This window comes from Pleuronectes platessa, chromosome 18 (genome assembly GCF_947347685.1).
Source record: "Pleuronectes platessa chromosome 18, fPlePla1.1, whole genome shotgun sequence".
NCBI classification, from domain to species: Eukaryota; Metazoa; Chordata; class Actinopteri; order Pleuronectiformes; family Pleuronectidae; genus Pleuronectes; species Pleuronectes platessa.
The window spans coordinates 4775277-4787709 of record NC_070643.1 but is presented as its reverse complement, the minus strand read 5'-3'; the positions used below and the strand labels follow the sequence as shown (position 1 = coordinate 4787709).

Sequence of the window (12433 nt, the reverse complement as noted above, 5' to 3'; positions counted from 1 at the left end):
TGTCATCTGGATCTGAGTCATCTGGATCATCCTGATATTTTTGAGGGCGGACTGGTACCCTCTTGGTCAGCTCTGCAGGTTCATTTTCCTTCAACAGTGCATTAAGTTTACGGGTTGCCTCATAACGAGTAACTAGAGAACAAAGGAAGAAAGCAAACAAACAGATTTAATGGCAAACTGCTTAATATTCGAAAGCACTTTTTGTATCACCAGGTTATGACACTGTCAGCATAACAATATAGTATGTGTTGTGTAGAGCTGTGGTTCACACAATGGGGTTTGCAAAAAAAAATAATTAATATTTTAGTATATTCCCATCCATATGAAACTTTGGTTAATGTTTAATAAACTTTGTGTACTAAAACATGTATAAGAAAAATCTTATCAGACATCAGACAGGTGTTTGTGGTCTAATTTGTGTCAGTTTAAGGGTACTTAAAAGTAGGAACCACAGCTACAGAGTACTACAACTATGGTTAACTTCATGAGATTACTGTGTTGTAGTGTTGTTCATGCATTCACTTAGAGACAAGGAAAGTTGTGCAAATAAGCATTTTGTAGATCAGTCGCTTATACATGATAAAATGGTGTCAAAACTGTAGTAAATAATATGAGTTCCATTAAAATGTGTCAAGAGTTGGCTTATTAAAATAGGGATCATATTTTTACTTGACTTTACCACCAATAATCGTGTAAGCTAATTATTCATCATGTATACTGCAAAACATTTGTTGGAAAGTATTTATCCACCTAGCAAGGAAAGTAAGCACAAAATGTCCCCTGTCTAACTTTAGATGCCTATTTTCAGGTTATGTAGAGAAGACAATCTTCACTTTGAACCATAGCAGCATTAACTTACCACTGACAAATATAACAGTGGCCCGGTAGTGGGGCCACCCTCCACGCTGTTTCTTCCCATGGCGCCATTCAATAACGGCTGAGTAGGTGGAGATGGGATTCCCATGTTGGTCCATCTTGGAATCATCGTACCTCCGTATATTATCAGTTTTTACTTCACTGAGCTTCCCACAATCCTCCCCTTCACTCCACCGCACCACTGCAAACTTCCTCTCCTTGTGTTCTGTAGTGAAACATAATGTAATTATTGCTTACATGTAGCTAAGCAATATATGACCAATACACTACCTAACCATCATTTTTTTCTTTTTCTTTTGAAAAAAAATATTATTTTTTACAGGGTATCTGTAGGTTTAGGCAAGTGTAATTTCATATGCACAATTCCGCCTTCTTAACTGAGAATTCCCACATTTTATTGGTTTAATGTGTTTTAGCATTCAGCTAACTATCACTTAGCAAACGCTACATAAACAGAAAATCCGATGTATGCTAACTCCTTAAATTACGTAAATGTACTTACCACTAACGGGAGGTTAATCTGTCTGCAGTGTATCCATCGCGCGATGATGATATGCAGAGAGAGCATCAACCGTCAAATATCAACCGTCAAATATCAACCGCCAACCGTCAAGCTGCCGGGTACACCTTCGCTCTGACCGGCATGATGGGCATGACCCGCCCTTCGCTGTCTTTGATTGGACGTATCCTGATACTCCCAGCAAATCGACGCTCTCAGGGATAAAAACAAACTTTTAACTTCCTGGGTGAAATGGTAAACCGATCGTCGAACTGGCTTCTGTTACTTTAGAGACATGCCGAAAAGAAAAGTCGTGAGACCTAACACAACAGAAAGAGACTGGCTGCGGAGAAACATTCCTACACGGACTTTGACGAGATGGAAAAAAAGGTATATGCAGCTCATAAGTGACGTTACAGTTATCGTTACTAGTTACTGTCCATTGTTTCATTAGGAAAATCAACAGAGCTTTGAGTGACAGCGGGGAGCACACCGCGCAACATGTAAGTGCAATTTATCTCTTGTCCTCTCTGTTTATCAGCTAACAATAGTCAATGTAAGGTGAGCTGTTTCTCCCCTTACTATAATCATTCAATCCCGAGTCAAGGTTATGTGTACCAATGTAAGCTGAAGTGTCACTTTTGCAAAAAAGTATGAAAGTATGAAACTTCATACACTTAGGTGCATGTATTCTCAATGAGCACGAATTACAGTGGTAACGTAATAGCCTACAATGTTTGCCACATGAATGGTGAATTCTGTGCATTTGTTGTGAGAAGGAAATCCCAGTATTTGAAAACCTAAAATGTACTTCATAATATCTCTGTTATATTTAAGTTATCCCAAATGTTGCTTGAGTAAATGTGAAACGTTGACTAGAAGAAGAAAATGAACTGTTTTTAACTCATAAACAAAGCACTATCTTTTTGTGGTTCAAAAACAACCAGTCCACAATATGGAAAGGGGGAAAAACTGCATTGTAATTATTTCCTGGGGAGCTGTGTGAAATCTGTCTCAAACGAGTTCTTGATATACCATTTTAAGGAAAGTGATGAAGATGATACCCAGAGAGAAGAGCAGCGTGCAGGACCTCTCACAGTACCACAGCAGGTGAGAAATCAATGACAGGATTATACAACCTCCCCTCTCTCTCTCCCATATTTACATATTTATTTATGTAACCTTTTTCTCATGGCTTTTAAAATCTGAATATAGGTGCCCAGGCTATAAGTTGACGTCATCCCTTCATTCTTATGTTGTTCTGTGCACACCAAGTCTCTTCTACACTGATACATCACAGTGTAGAAGAGAGAGATGTAGAGTTCACAGATGTCTTCAAGTGAGCTCGGCTTCTCTCCAGCCGCCCATAGTGGCTCTGTGCCGTCAGTCCAATATCCATTCCATGAATTAGGTCACTGTTAGATCCAATCTCTAATTATTTTATCTATTCAATAAATGATGTTCCTCTCAGGAAAGTGAAGATACCACCCAAAGAGATGAGCTGAGAGAAGAACCTCTCACACTGCCACAGGTGAGACAAAACTACAATATTAGACAACTCTACCTCTGCTGCTTACTCTTACAGTCAAATTACAATTATCTATGTTGTTTCTTTGTATCATTATTAGGAAAGTGATGAAGATGATAGCCAGAGAGAAGAGGAGAGAGCAGAACCTCTCACAGTACCACAGGTGAGACAAAACTGCAGTGTCATATAATCTGCTCCATCTCTATCCCTCTCTTTCTCTTTAATGAGTTGTTAATTTCTGTCCTTTTCAGGAAAACAATGAAGGTGGCAGCCAAAGACAAGAACAAAGAGCAGAATCTTTCACAATGGTGCAGGTGAGACAAAACTTAAGCACTTACATATGAGGTTGATTACACATTAGATTCATTTGTCATTGGACAAACTGTAACATATTCTGCAGTTTATTAACGTGTACGCTTTCTATCCATCCGCTTATTTTTCTCTTTCTCATGTGTTGTAGCTTCTGTTTATCTTCCATACTAAGTGCAGTCTGCCAAAACAAGGTTATGAGCAAAACAAGGGAAACCTGATCAGTTTCAATGCAGTGCTTCTCTTTCTATCATTTAGGACAATGTCCCTCAAGAAGTTGATGATGTCCACTCCTCCCATGGACTAACAGAAGAGCAAAGCATCATCTCGATTCTCTCCTTTAGATTGAGACACAACACAACAGGTGTATTAATGGAAGACCTGCTGAAACTGCTCAAATTGCATTCTGCTCGGACTAGTGCAGTTCCAACAAGCAAGTATTTTCTGGAGAAACCATTAGCTGGTATTACACATCAGTTTGAACGACACCATTACTGTAGAGTTTGTACTAAGTACATTGGTTCTTCACAATCTCTGGAAGAAACACTCAAATGTGTGTCATGTTCCTCATTCATGACAGTGAAAGCCAGTTTACAGGAAAGACATTTCTTTATTCACATACCATTGAAGGATCAGCTGAAAGACATTCTTGAGAACCAGGGTATGCATGATCTATGTTTTTGTGCTGATGCCGGTACAAAGCATGTAATAAATGACATATGTGATGGCACCTTATATCAGACTTTGAAAAATAACAGTAAAGAGGATTTTCTGCCCCTTACATTCAATTGTGATGGTGTACCAGTTTTTCAGTCCTCCAATTTTAGTATTTGGCCAATATTATGCTGTGTTAATGAGATACCACCTGAGAGTAGGGATAAACATATACTTTTATGTGGTTTGTGGTTTGGATCCAAGAAGCCAGACATGTCCTGCTTCTTTAAACCATTTGTTGAGGAGTGTGCCAATCTTTCTCAAGCTGGTTTTGAGTGGCAGCATCCTAGTGACCAGTCATTGAGACACATAAAAGTGCACACATTGTGCTGTGTGTGTGATGCAGTTGCAAGGCCATTACTACAGAATTTTAAGCAGTTTAATGGTGAGTATGGCTGTGGAGTCTGCCTTCACCCTGGGATGCAAACAAGGAAAGGAAAAGGAAGCACAAGGGTTTATGCATGTCCAGATGAAAAGCCAAGTGACAGAAATTATAAAACCACAGTCAAAATAGGACAAATAGCTGAAAGAGAAGGGAAGACCATATTGGGCATAAAGGGCTCATCTGCTCTTGCAGATTTACCATTGTTTGATCTAATCGATGGGATGGTCCCTGACTACAAGCACTGTGTGTTGCTTGGTGTGTGCAGATATATGGCGACTTTATGGATGGATTCTAAAAGCAGTTCTGAGCCATGGTATATTGGTGCACAAACAGCCATCATCGACAGACACCTCTTGTCTATTAAACCTCCAAGTATTGTTGCTCGAGTTCCAAGATCTCTAATAGAACGCAAATTCTGGAAAGCCCATGAGTGGCAGCACTGGCTTTTGTACTACAGCTTGCCAGTTCTGAAAGGCATACTTCCACAGAGGTATCACTCTCATTGGGCATTACTGATAGAGGGCATAAGCATTCTGTTGGGGTCTGAATTAAATGCTGAGCTGATACATCACGCACATGACGCATTAGTGTACTTTGTTGGAGGTGTGCAGTCACTGTATGGGAAAGAGCACATGACATTCAATGTTCATTCACTACTGCATTTAAGCAAAAGTGTTGTACACTGGGGTCCTCTGTGGGCTCACTCAGCCTTCATGTTTGAAGATTTCAACGGGTACCTCCTGAAACAAGTAAAAAGTAGTCAAGCTGTTCCACAACAAATATGCAAACAAGTGGCATTATCCCGTGCTTTCCCCTGTTTAGCAAAGCAATTCTTGACAAATGCATCGGCAGAAGTTAAAGATTTCTGCAATGAAATGAGACAGGGAAACCAGCATGTCAAGAAGTATAAAAAGTTGACTGAGGTGACTGCCCTTGGTCCACCAAATGTGAGATTTATATCTCTTGGTGACCAAGCTGCTCTCCACACAGTGAGAGAGGTTCCCACAAACTCTGTGGTGAGTTACTACAAGAGAATTGCTGTAAATGGTGGTGTTGTTCATGGTCATACCTACAGCAAAATAAAACAAAGAAACAACTCTGTTGTGCTTTTGAAGGATGGAAGTATTTTTACAGTCTCACACTTTATTGACATGGGTGATCAATGTGTATATGCCATAGGAAAATATGGCAATTGTACAGTGCAGAAGTTGGCCAGAGGTTCTATAATCAGAACTCAACTTAGCTACATGTCAACTGTTCACTTTCCCACAGGCTTTTACAAAGCCATAAATGCCACTCTGATAGTTAGACCATGTATGTACATACAGTGTCCACAGTCCCACTCGATCGTATGTCGGCTACTGAATATGTATTACTGTAAATGATTGAGTGTTAACTGTGAAGGTGGAGTTATTGCTGTTGTGTTTCTGAGCAGAAAAGGAAATATTTGTCCAAATTACTATTGTAACAAATTAAATTATAATTCTTATTCTAATGTAATCTGCTGATCTTGTGCAAAATTAAAAATATTTCTACAACAAGAATGGAAAGAATATGATTGTATATAATTGCTCCTAAAATGTTAAACAATATTTTGCATGAAAACCTGCTTTTAGTCAACTCGTGATTTCCCTGTAATTTCATTGTCAAATCATGTTGTTTATTTGAATGTCTCACATTTGTGGCAACACAAGTAAATTTTGTAAGTATTTTCTATAATGTTTGCAACAGTTTAGTTTCACTGATGAATGTCCAACTTATATAAGTTTGATATTACATTTTCCTACTAAGGATATTGTATGCAACATTACTGTCATATATTGTTCTTATAAATACCCAAATCATACAAGTTTCATTTTGTTCAAATTTACTAAGGATCTTATATCTGGTTTCACTGTTGTATGCTTTACATACAAGTTTCAGACAGAAGACATACAAATTTTATAATATTCATCTATATCTTTTCCATATGGGCTGTGGAATCATCTCCCAGTTTCAATCCGGGAGGCAGACACCGTCTCTATGTTTATAAGTCGGTTTAATACCTTCCTTTGTGATAAAGCTTATGTTAAGGGCTGGAATATTGGGGGACACATGACACATGGAGCTTCTCTTTCCTCCTCTCCCTCTTTAACAAATTAATGTCTCATCAATACATGTCACTGACTTGACATCTTCCCCCGAATCCTTATGCTTTATGGTTTGCAGATCTAGGATCGCTGCTGTAACCACATCATGGACCATGAAAATGGATCATCAATCGGAGATTGTGATGGTGAATCATGATCGGTGGGGCAGCTGATCGTGGATATTAATGGAGGATTGTGGATCGTGTACGGCAGAACTGCACAGCAACAAAACGGATATTCTGTAAGTCCAGTTCAGTAAGAATGTGTGTTTGTCATTGTAACAGGATCTCCCTTGTCACCGTGGGTTAGTTGTCAGGAAACAGTGGGGACGCAGGTAAGTGTGTCTCAGTAGTTTCTTTTATTACTTCAGACACCCATACAAACATAAATCAAACTTCTCATACGCATATCATCATTCGCTTTGCAGCGTATCGTTTCTTCTCCGGGAGTGCACTGGCTCCTCTCGTGCCCGTCCCGAGCCCCAGCTCGCTACTGCTGATAAGGGGATAGAGTCATTAGTGGAACTCGAACACCTGAGTACAATTATACTCTCTCCCAGGCACCGATCCCAGCACCCTATCTCCACTCCCTCCCTCCTGTAGCCGACGCTGACCATCCCCCACTACCACATACCTCCACCGCCCGACTTAGGCCGGGGAGCCGTCCGGCCTAACCTACTCCCCCCCCACTCTGAACGGGAGAGGAAGTCGGCCACAACCATCTGTGCACCCGGCCTATGAATCACCTTGAATTTGAAGGGTTGTTAGGCCAAATACCAACGGGTGATCCGCGCGTTGGCATCTTTCATGCGGTGGAGCCACTGTAGCGGAGCATGGTCCGAACAGAGGGTGAAAGAGCGTCCCAGAAGGTATTATCGAAGGGTGTCGACCGCCCACCGGATTGCCAGGCACTCTTTTTCTATTGTGCTGTATCTGGCCTCTCTCTGACAGTTTACGGCTGATGTACAGCACCGGGCGGTCCACTCCCCTCACCTGCTGAGACAAAACCGCCCCCAGCCCCCTGTTCGACGCGTCAGTCTGTAAGAGAAAGGGCAGAGAAAAGTTAGGTGTATGGAGAAGTGGTTCCCCGCAGAGGACCTGTTTTACCTTCTCGAATGCCTGTTGGCACTGCTCCGACCACTGGACCGGATCTGAGGCACCTTTTCGGGTCAGATCGGTCAGTGGGCTGGTCAGGTCAGCGAACGCGGGTATGAACCGCCTGTAGTACCCCGCCAGACCCAAGAACCGTCTCACCTCTTTTTTGGACTTGGGCCGCGGGCAGGCTGCGATAGCTGCCGTTTTATCCACCTGAGGGCGCACCTGCCCGCCCCCCAAGTGGTACCCCAGATACCTAACCTCCCTCCATCCAACTGCACACTTCTTCGGGTTGGCTGTGAGTCCGGCCTGCCTCAGAAACTCCAGCACTGCGGCCACCCGCTGCACGTGCTCCGCCCAGGTGTCACTGTGAATGATGACATCATCCAGGTAGGCGGCGGCATATGCAGCGTGCGGACGCAGCACCCCGTCCATGAGGCGTTGGAAAGTGGCCGGAGCCCCGAACAACCCGAACGGCAGTGTGACAAATTGGTATAACCCATACGGAGTCGCAAAGGCCGTTTTCTCCTTAGACTCTGGAGATAGGGGAATTTGCCAGTAGCCCTTGGTCAGATCCAGTGTGGAGAAAAAACATGCAGTGCCTAGCCGATCCAGGAGCTCGTCGACCCGGGGCATTGGATATGCATCAAACCGTGAGACATCGTTCACCTTGCGGTAGTCCACGCAGAACCGTACAGACCCATCCTTCTTGGCGACAAAAAGGATGGGGCTGCACCAGGCGCTGTTAGACTCTTCTATTACCCCCATCTTGAGCATAGCTGCCAATTCTTCCTGAACAATTTTTTTTTTACGTTCAGGAAGCCTATAGGGTCGTGAACGCACACTCACCCCAGGGGAAGTCTCAACGTGATGTTGTATGAGCTTTGTGCGGCCTGGCAAGGGGGAAAACACGTCAGCAAAATGCTGCTGCAACATGGCAATCTCTGCTCTCTGGGCCGGGGAGAGATGGTCATCACAGGGGAGCGAGGCCGGATTGATAGAATTTGGTACCTCGGGTCCCAACTCATCTCTTTCACTCACCGGCGACACCAGAGAAACAGGCTCTGCCTCTCTCCATTATTTAAGGAGGTTGAGGTGGTATATCTGTGTGGCTCCACCCCTGTCAGAACGCACAACCTCGTAATCGACATCCCCCACCCGCCGTGTGACCACAAAGGGCCCTTGCCACTTCGCGAGTAATTTAGAGCTAGAAGAGGGAAGTAATACAAGTACTTTTTCTCCCGGTGTAAATTGTCTAAGCTTGGCTCCTCTGTTGTACAGGCGCTGTTGACGTGCCTGGGCCTGGAGCAAATTCTCCCGCGATAACCGCCCCAGTGTGTGGAGTTTCCCTCTCAAGTCCAGGACGTACTGAATTTCGTTCTTACTGGGGCTTGGAACTTCCTCCCAGTTTTCTCTAAGTAGGTCCAGTATGCCCTGTGGTTTTCTGCCAAACAAAAGTTCAAAGGGAGAAAATCCCGTGGAGGCCTGGGGTACCTCCCGCACTGCAAACAACAGAGGATCAAGCCATTTAGCCCAATTGCGCTCGTCTTCGTGAATGAACTTACGGATCATGGATTTCAATGTCTTATTCAGGCGCTCGACCAGCCCATCAGTCTGTGGGTGGTACACACTGGTCCGAATAGATTTGACTCCCAGTAATCCGTAGAGTTCTTTAAGTGTTCGTGACATAAACGAGGTGCCTTGGTCAGTCAGGATCTCTTTTGGGATCCCGACTCGGGAGATGACCTGAAACAGTGCCTGCGCAACACTCTTTGCAGAGATGGTGCGCAGCGGCACTGCCTCTAGATATCGCGTTGCGTAATCCACCAGGACAAACACAAAGCGATACCCACGTGCAGATGGGTGAAATGGCCCGATGAGGTCCATACCAATGCGCTCAAATGGAACCTCCATTAATGGTAGCGGGCGCAATGGCGCTCTCGGGATGGCTGGTTGGTTCACCAGTTGACATTCACGGCAAGACGCGCACCAGCTGCGCACCTCCCCGCGAATGCCAGGCCAATAGAATCGGGTCATTATTCGGCTATGTGTTTTATCATACCCCAGGTGACCAGCCATTGTCTAAAATGAGCCGCCTGGAAAACCATTTCCCGACGGCTTTTAGGCACCAGCAACCGGGTGGTTTCTCCTCCTAATTGAGTGTCACGACTCACTCGGTATAGCCTGTCCCTGATCAATGAAAAATAAAGGAACGTCTGCGCAGCGTCAGGGCGCACCATGTGACCATCAATTTGTATCACCTGATCAAAGGCTGAGCGTAGAGTGTCATCACGAGACTGTTCGAGTGGAAAATCTTCCATGGAGTGAAATTCAGGAACCAGCGGCGCCTCCTGTGGAGTCACTGCTGGTTCCTCCCCCCTGTCTGCAGTGTCGGACAACCTCGCGTCACCTCTGAGTGCAGCGCACACGTCATATGTCCCTGTCTGTCGTGAGCGCACCCCCACACATTGCCCCACTACAGAATGAAACCCCGGCCAATCAGTCCCTAGGATTAGGGGGTGCGTCAGGTGGGAGCTAACCGCGACCTTTGTTCTATTCTTTTTCCCCTGGTGTCTAATTTCCACTGTCACCATCGGGTATCTGTGAATATCCCCATGCACACACCTAATATTTACCCAACAAGCCTCCACCAAAGCCCCGGGTCGAACCAGGTTCTGGTGAATCATGGACTGCATGCAGCCTGAGTCCACCATAGCCTGATGTACAGCCCCCTGAATTCTTACCGGGATGCTGTATGTCGCTCCCGGACCGGGGGAGGGTGTTGCAGGGCCGGCAACCCGGATCACTTGCCCCACCTCCATGAGGGGGCACGCCTCCCGGAAGTGTCCGAGCTGTCCGCACCTCCAACACTCCTGCCCAGGCATCCGAAGCGCCGCCTGCGGGTTGGAGTGGTGCCTGTAGCGGCTGGGACCTGCGGGTGAAAGAACCGAGACAAAACAGGGTTAACACGGGGATCAGGTGGGCCCCGCCCCGGGTTATTGGGCTGAGGAGGGCCCCTTCGCCGAGGGGCTGGGGTCGGTCGGGTCCGGGTGGGGGAGAGGTTGCCTCCGCCCTGGCCGTCAGGATGTACAGCGAGGTGGTCCTCCGCGAGAGTGACGGCCGCTTCCAGCGTCGCTGGTCGGTGATATCGCACCCACGCCGAGGTCCGGTCCGGTAGCCCCCACACGAACTGTTCCAGGACCACCTTCCCCAGCATCGTGTCCTCCGCTGAGGACACGATGCTCGGGTTCTGGTCCCTCTCCTGTTCCATAAAGATCCGGTTGGGCTCCAGTGTAACAGGATCTCCCTTGTCACCGTGGGTTAGTTGTCAGGAAACAGTGGGGACGCAGGTAAGTGTGTCTCAGTAGTTTCTTTTATTACTTCAGACACCCATACAAAACATAAATCAAACTTCTCATACGCATATCATCATTCGCTTTGCAGCGTATCGTTCCTTCTCCTGGCGTGCACTGGCTCCTCTCGTGCCCGTCCCGAGCCCCAGCTCGCTACTGCTGATAAGGGGATAGAGTCATTAGTGGAACTCGAACACCTGAGTACAATTAGACTCTCTCCCAGGCACCGATCCCAGCACCCCATCTCCACTCCCCCCCTCCTGTAGCCGACGCTGACCATCCCCCACTACCACAGTCATCATTGCTGTTCTCACAAATCACAGTTACAGTGGGGGCGGTATTGTTATTTAAAGCATAATGAAAGCGGGGTAATGTGGGACATCGGGTGACGTGAAACACCCCCTTTATCTAGGCAATGGAACACATTTGTGGTCATTTGACCATTATGTTTTAAAGCCCCTCCCATTCCCCCCCTGTCATGAAGGAGAAGTTGGTGCTGGTGCTGTGGAAAGTATGTTTTTTCACAAAAATTTGTTTTTTGCATGTAAAAGTAAATTTTCTTGCTTTGAACTTCATCAACTGTTGTGTCAAAACAAATTGAATCAGGTAGAAAAACTTATATCATACATGTTGGTGAACTTCCAACATATAAAACCCTTTGATTGATGCTAGCTGAAGATTAGCCTGAATTGCTAAAAGATGTTTTTTTTATGTCATAAACATTGTAGAAAAGCCATCATGCCAACAAACTATACACCAGGAAGACAACCTGGGGCCAAACACCCCTCGCAGAGATGGAGAGTGTAGCCGCTGAGGTCATGTAAGGAAAGAAGTCCTTAAGAAAAGCTGGAAGGGATAGAAATATTGAAAAGACAACCCTTAAAAGATTCATAAAGAAAAAAGAGAAAGGAAAGTAAAACCAGTAGCCTGGGGTGCAGTAGCTGATGTAAAGAGAATATTCACAGATGAGATGGAGGAGGAGCTTGCCAAACACTTGAAACAACTAGCTGACCAGGTCCATGGCCTTGCTCCAATTAAGTGCCGTGAACTGGCATTTGAATACGCAGAGAAAAACAATATCCCTGTCCCTGCCAATTGAACAGAGAAACAATGTGCAGGTAAGCTAGGGTGTGCAAGAGATCACATGAATCATAATAATCATAAATGTGCTTAATTGACCAATCCCCATGATTCTGTTACCAGTCCGATATTAGTTTTGGAATGTGTGGTTGTCAATCTAGTTGTCAGGATTTTAACTGTGTTGTTATGGTAGTTTTAAAGTGGAAATAGTAAGTGGACCACTTTACCCCGTAGCTGGGGCAAAGTGGGACACAAGACCACTTTTTTTAAAACAATCATATTTTCACTGCCCTTTGTCCTGAAGACATTCTGATCATTTTCATTGCTAGAAAATATCCTGAATTAATGGGAAATGTGTAAATTTTACTGATATATCATTTTAGCTCGCCTAGAGGGGAGCAAATGTAAAAAATGTCCCACATTACCCCGCTCTCCCCTACATCATTGGGGCTACCAGTGAGTGGAA

General features: G+C 45.0%; 1 long non-coding RNA gene across 1 annotated transcript; it reads left to right on the top strand.

Moving 5' to 3' along the window:
* Positions 1-2520: 2520 nt before the first annotated feature.
* Positions 2521-3957, top strand: LOC128461981 (uncharacterized). The gene is made up of 4 exons (XR_008342314.1): positions 2521-2906; positions 3004-3066; positions 3155-3217; positions 3471-3957. It is a non-coding gene; the product is annotated as an uncharacterized LOC128461981 (long non-coding RNA).
* Positions 3958-12433: the final 8476 nt, after the last annotated feature.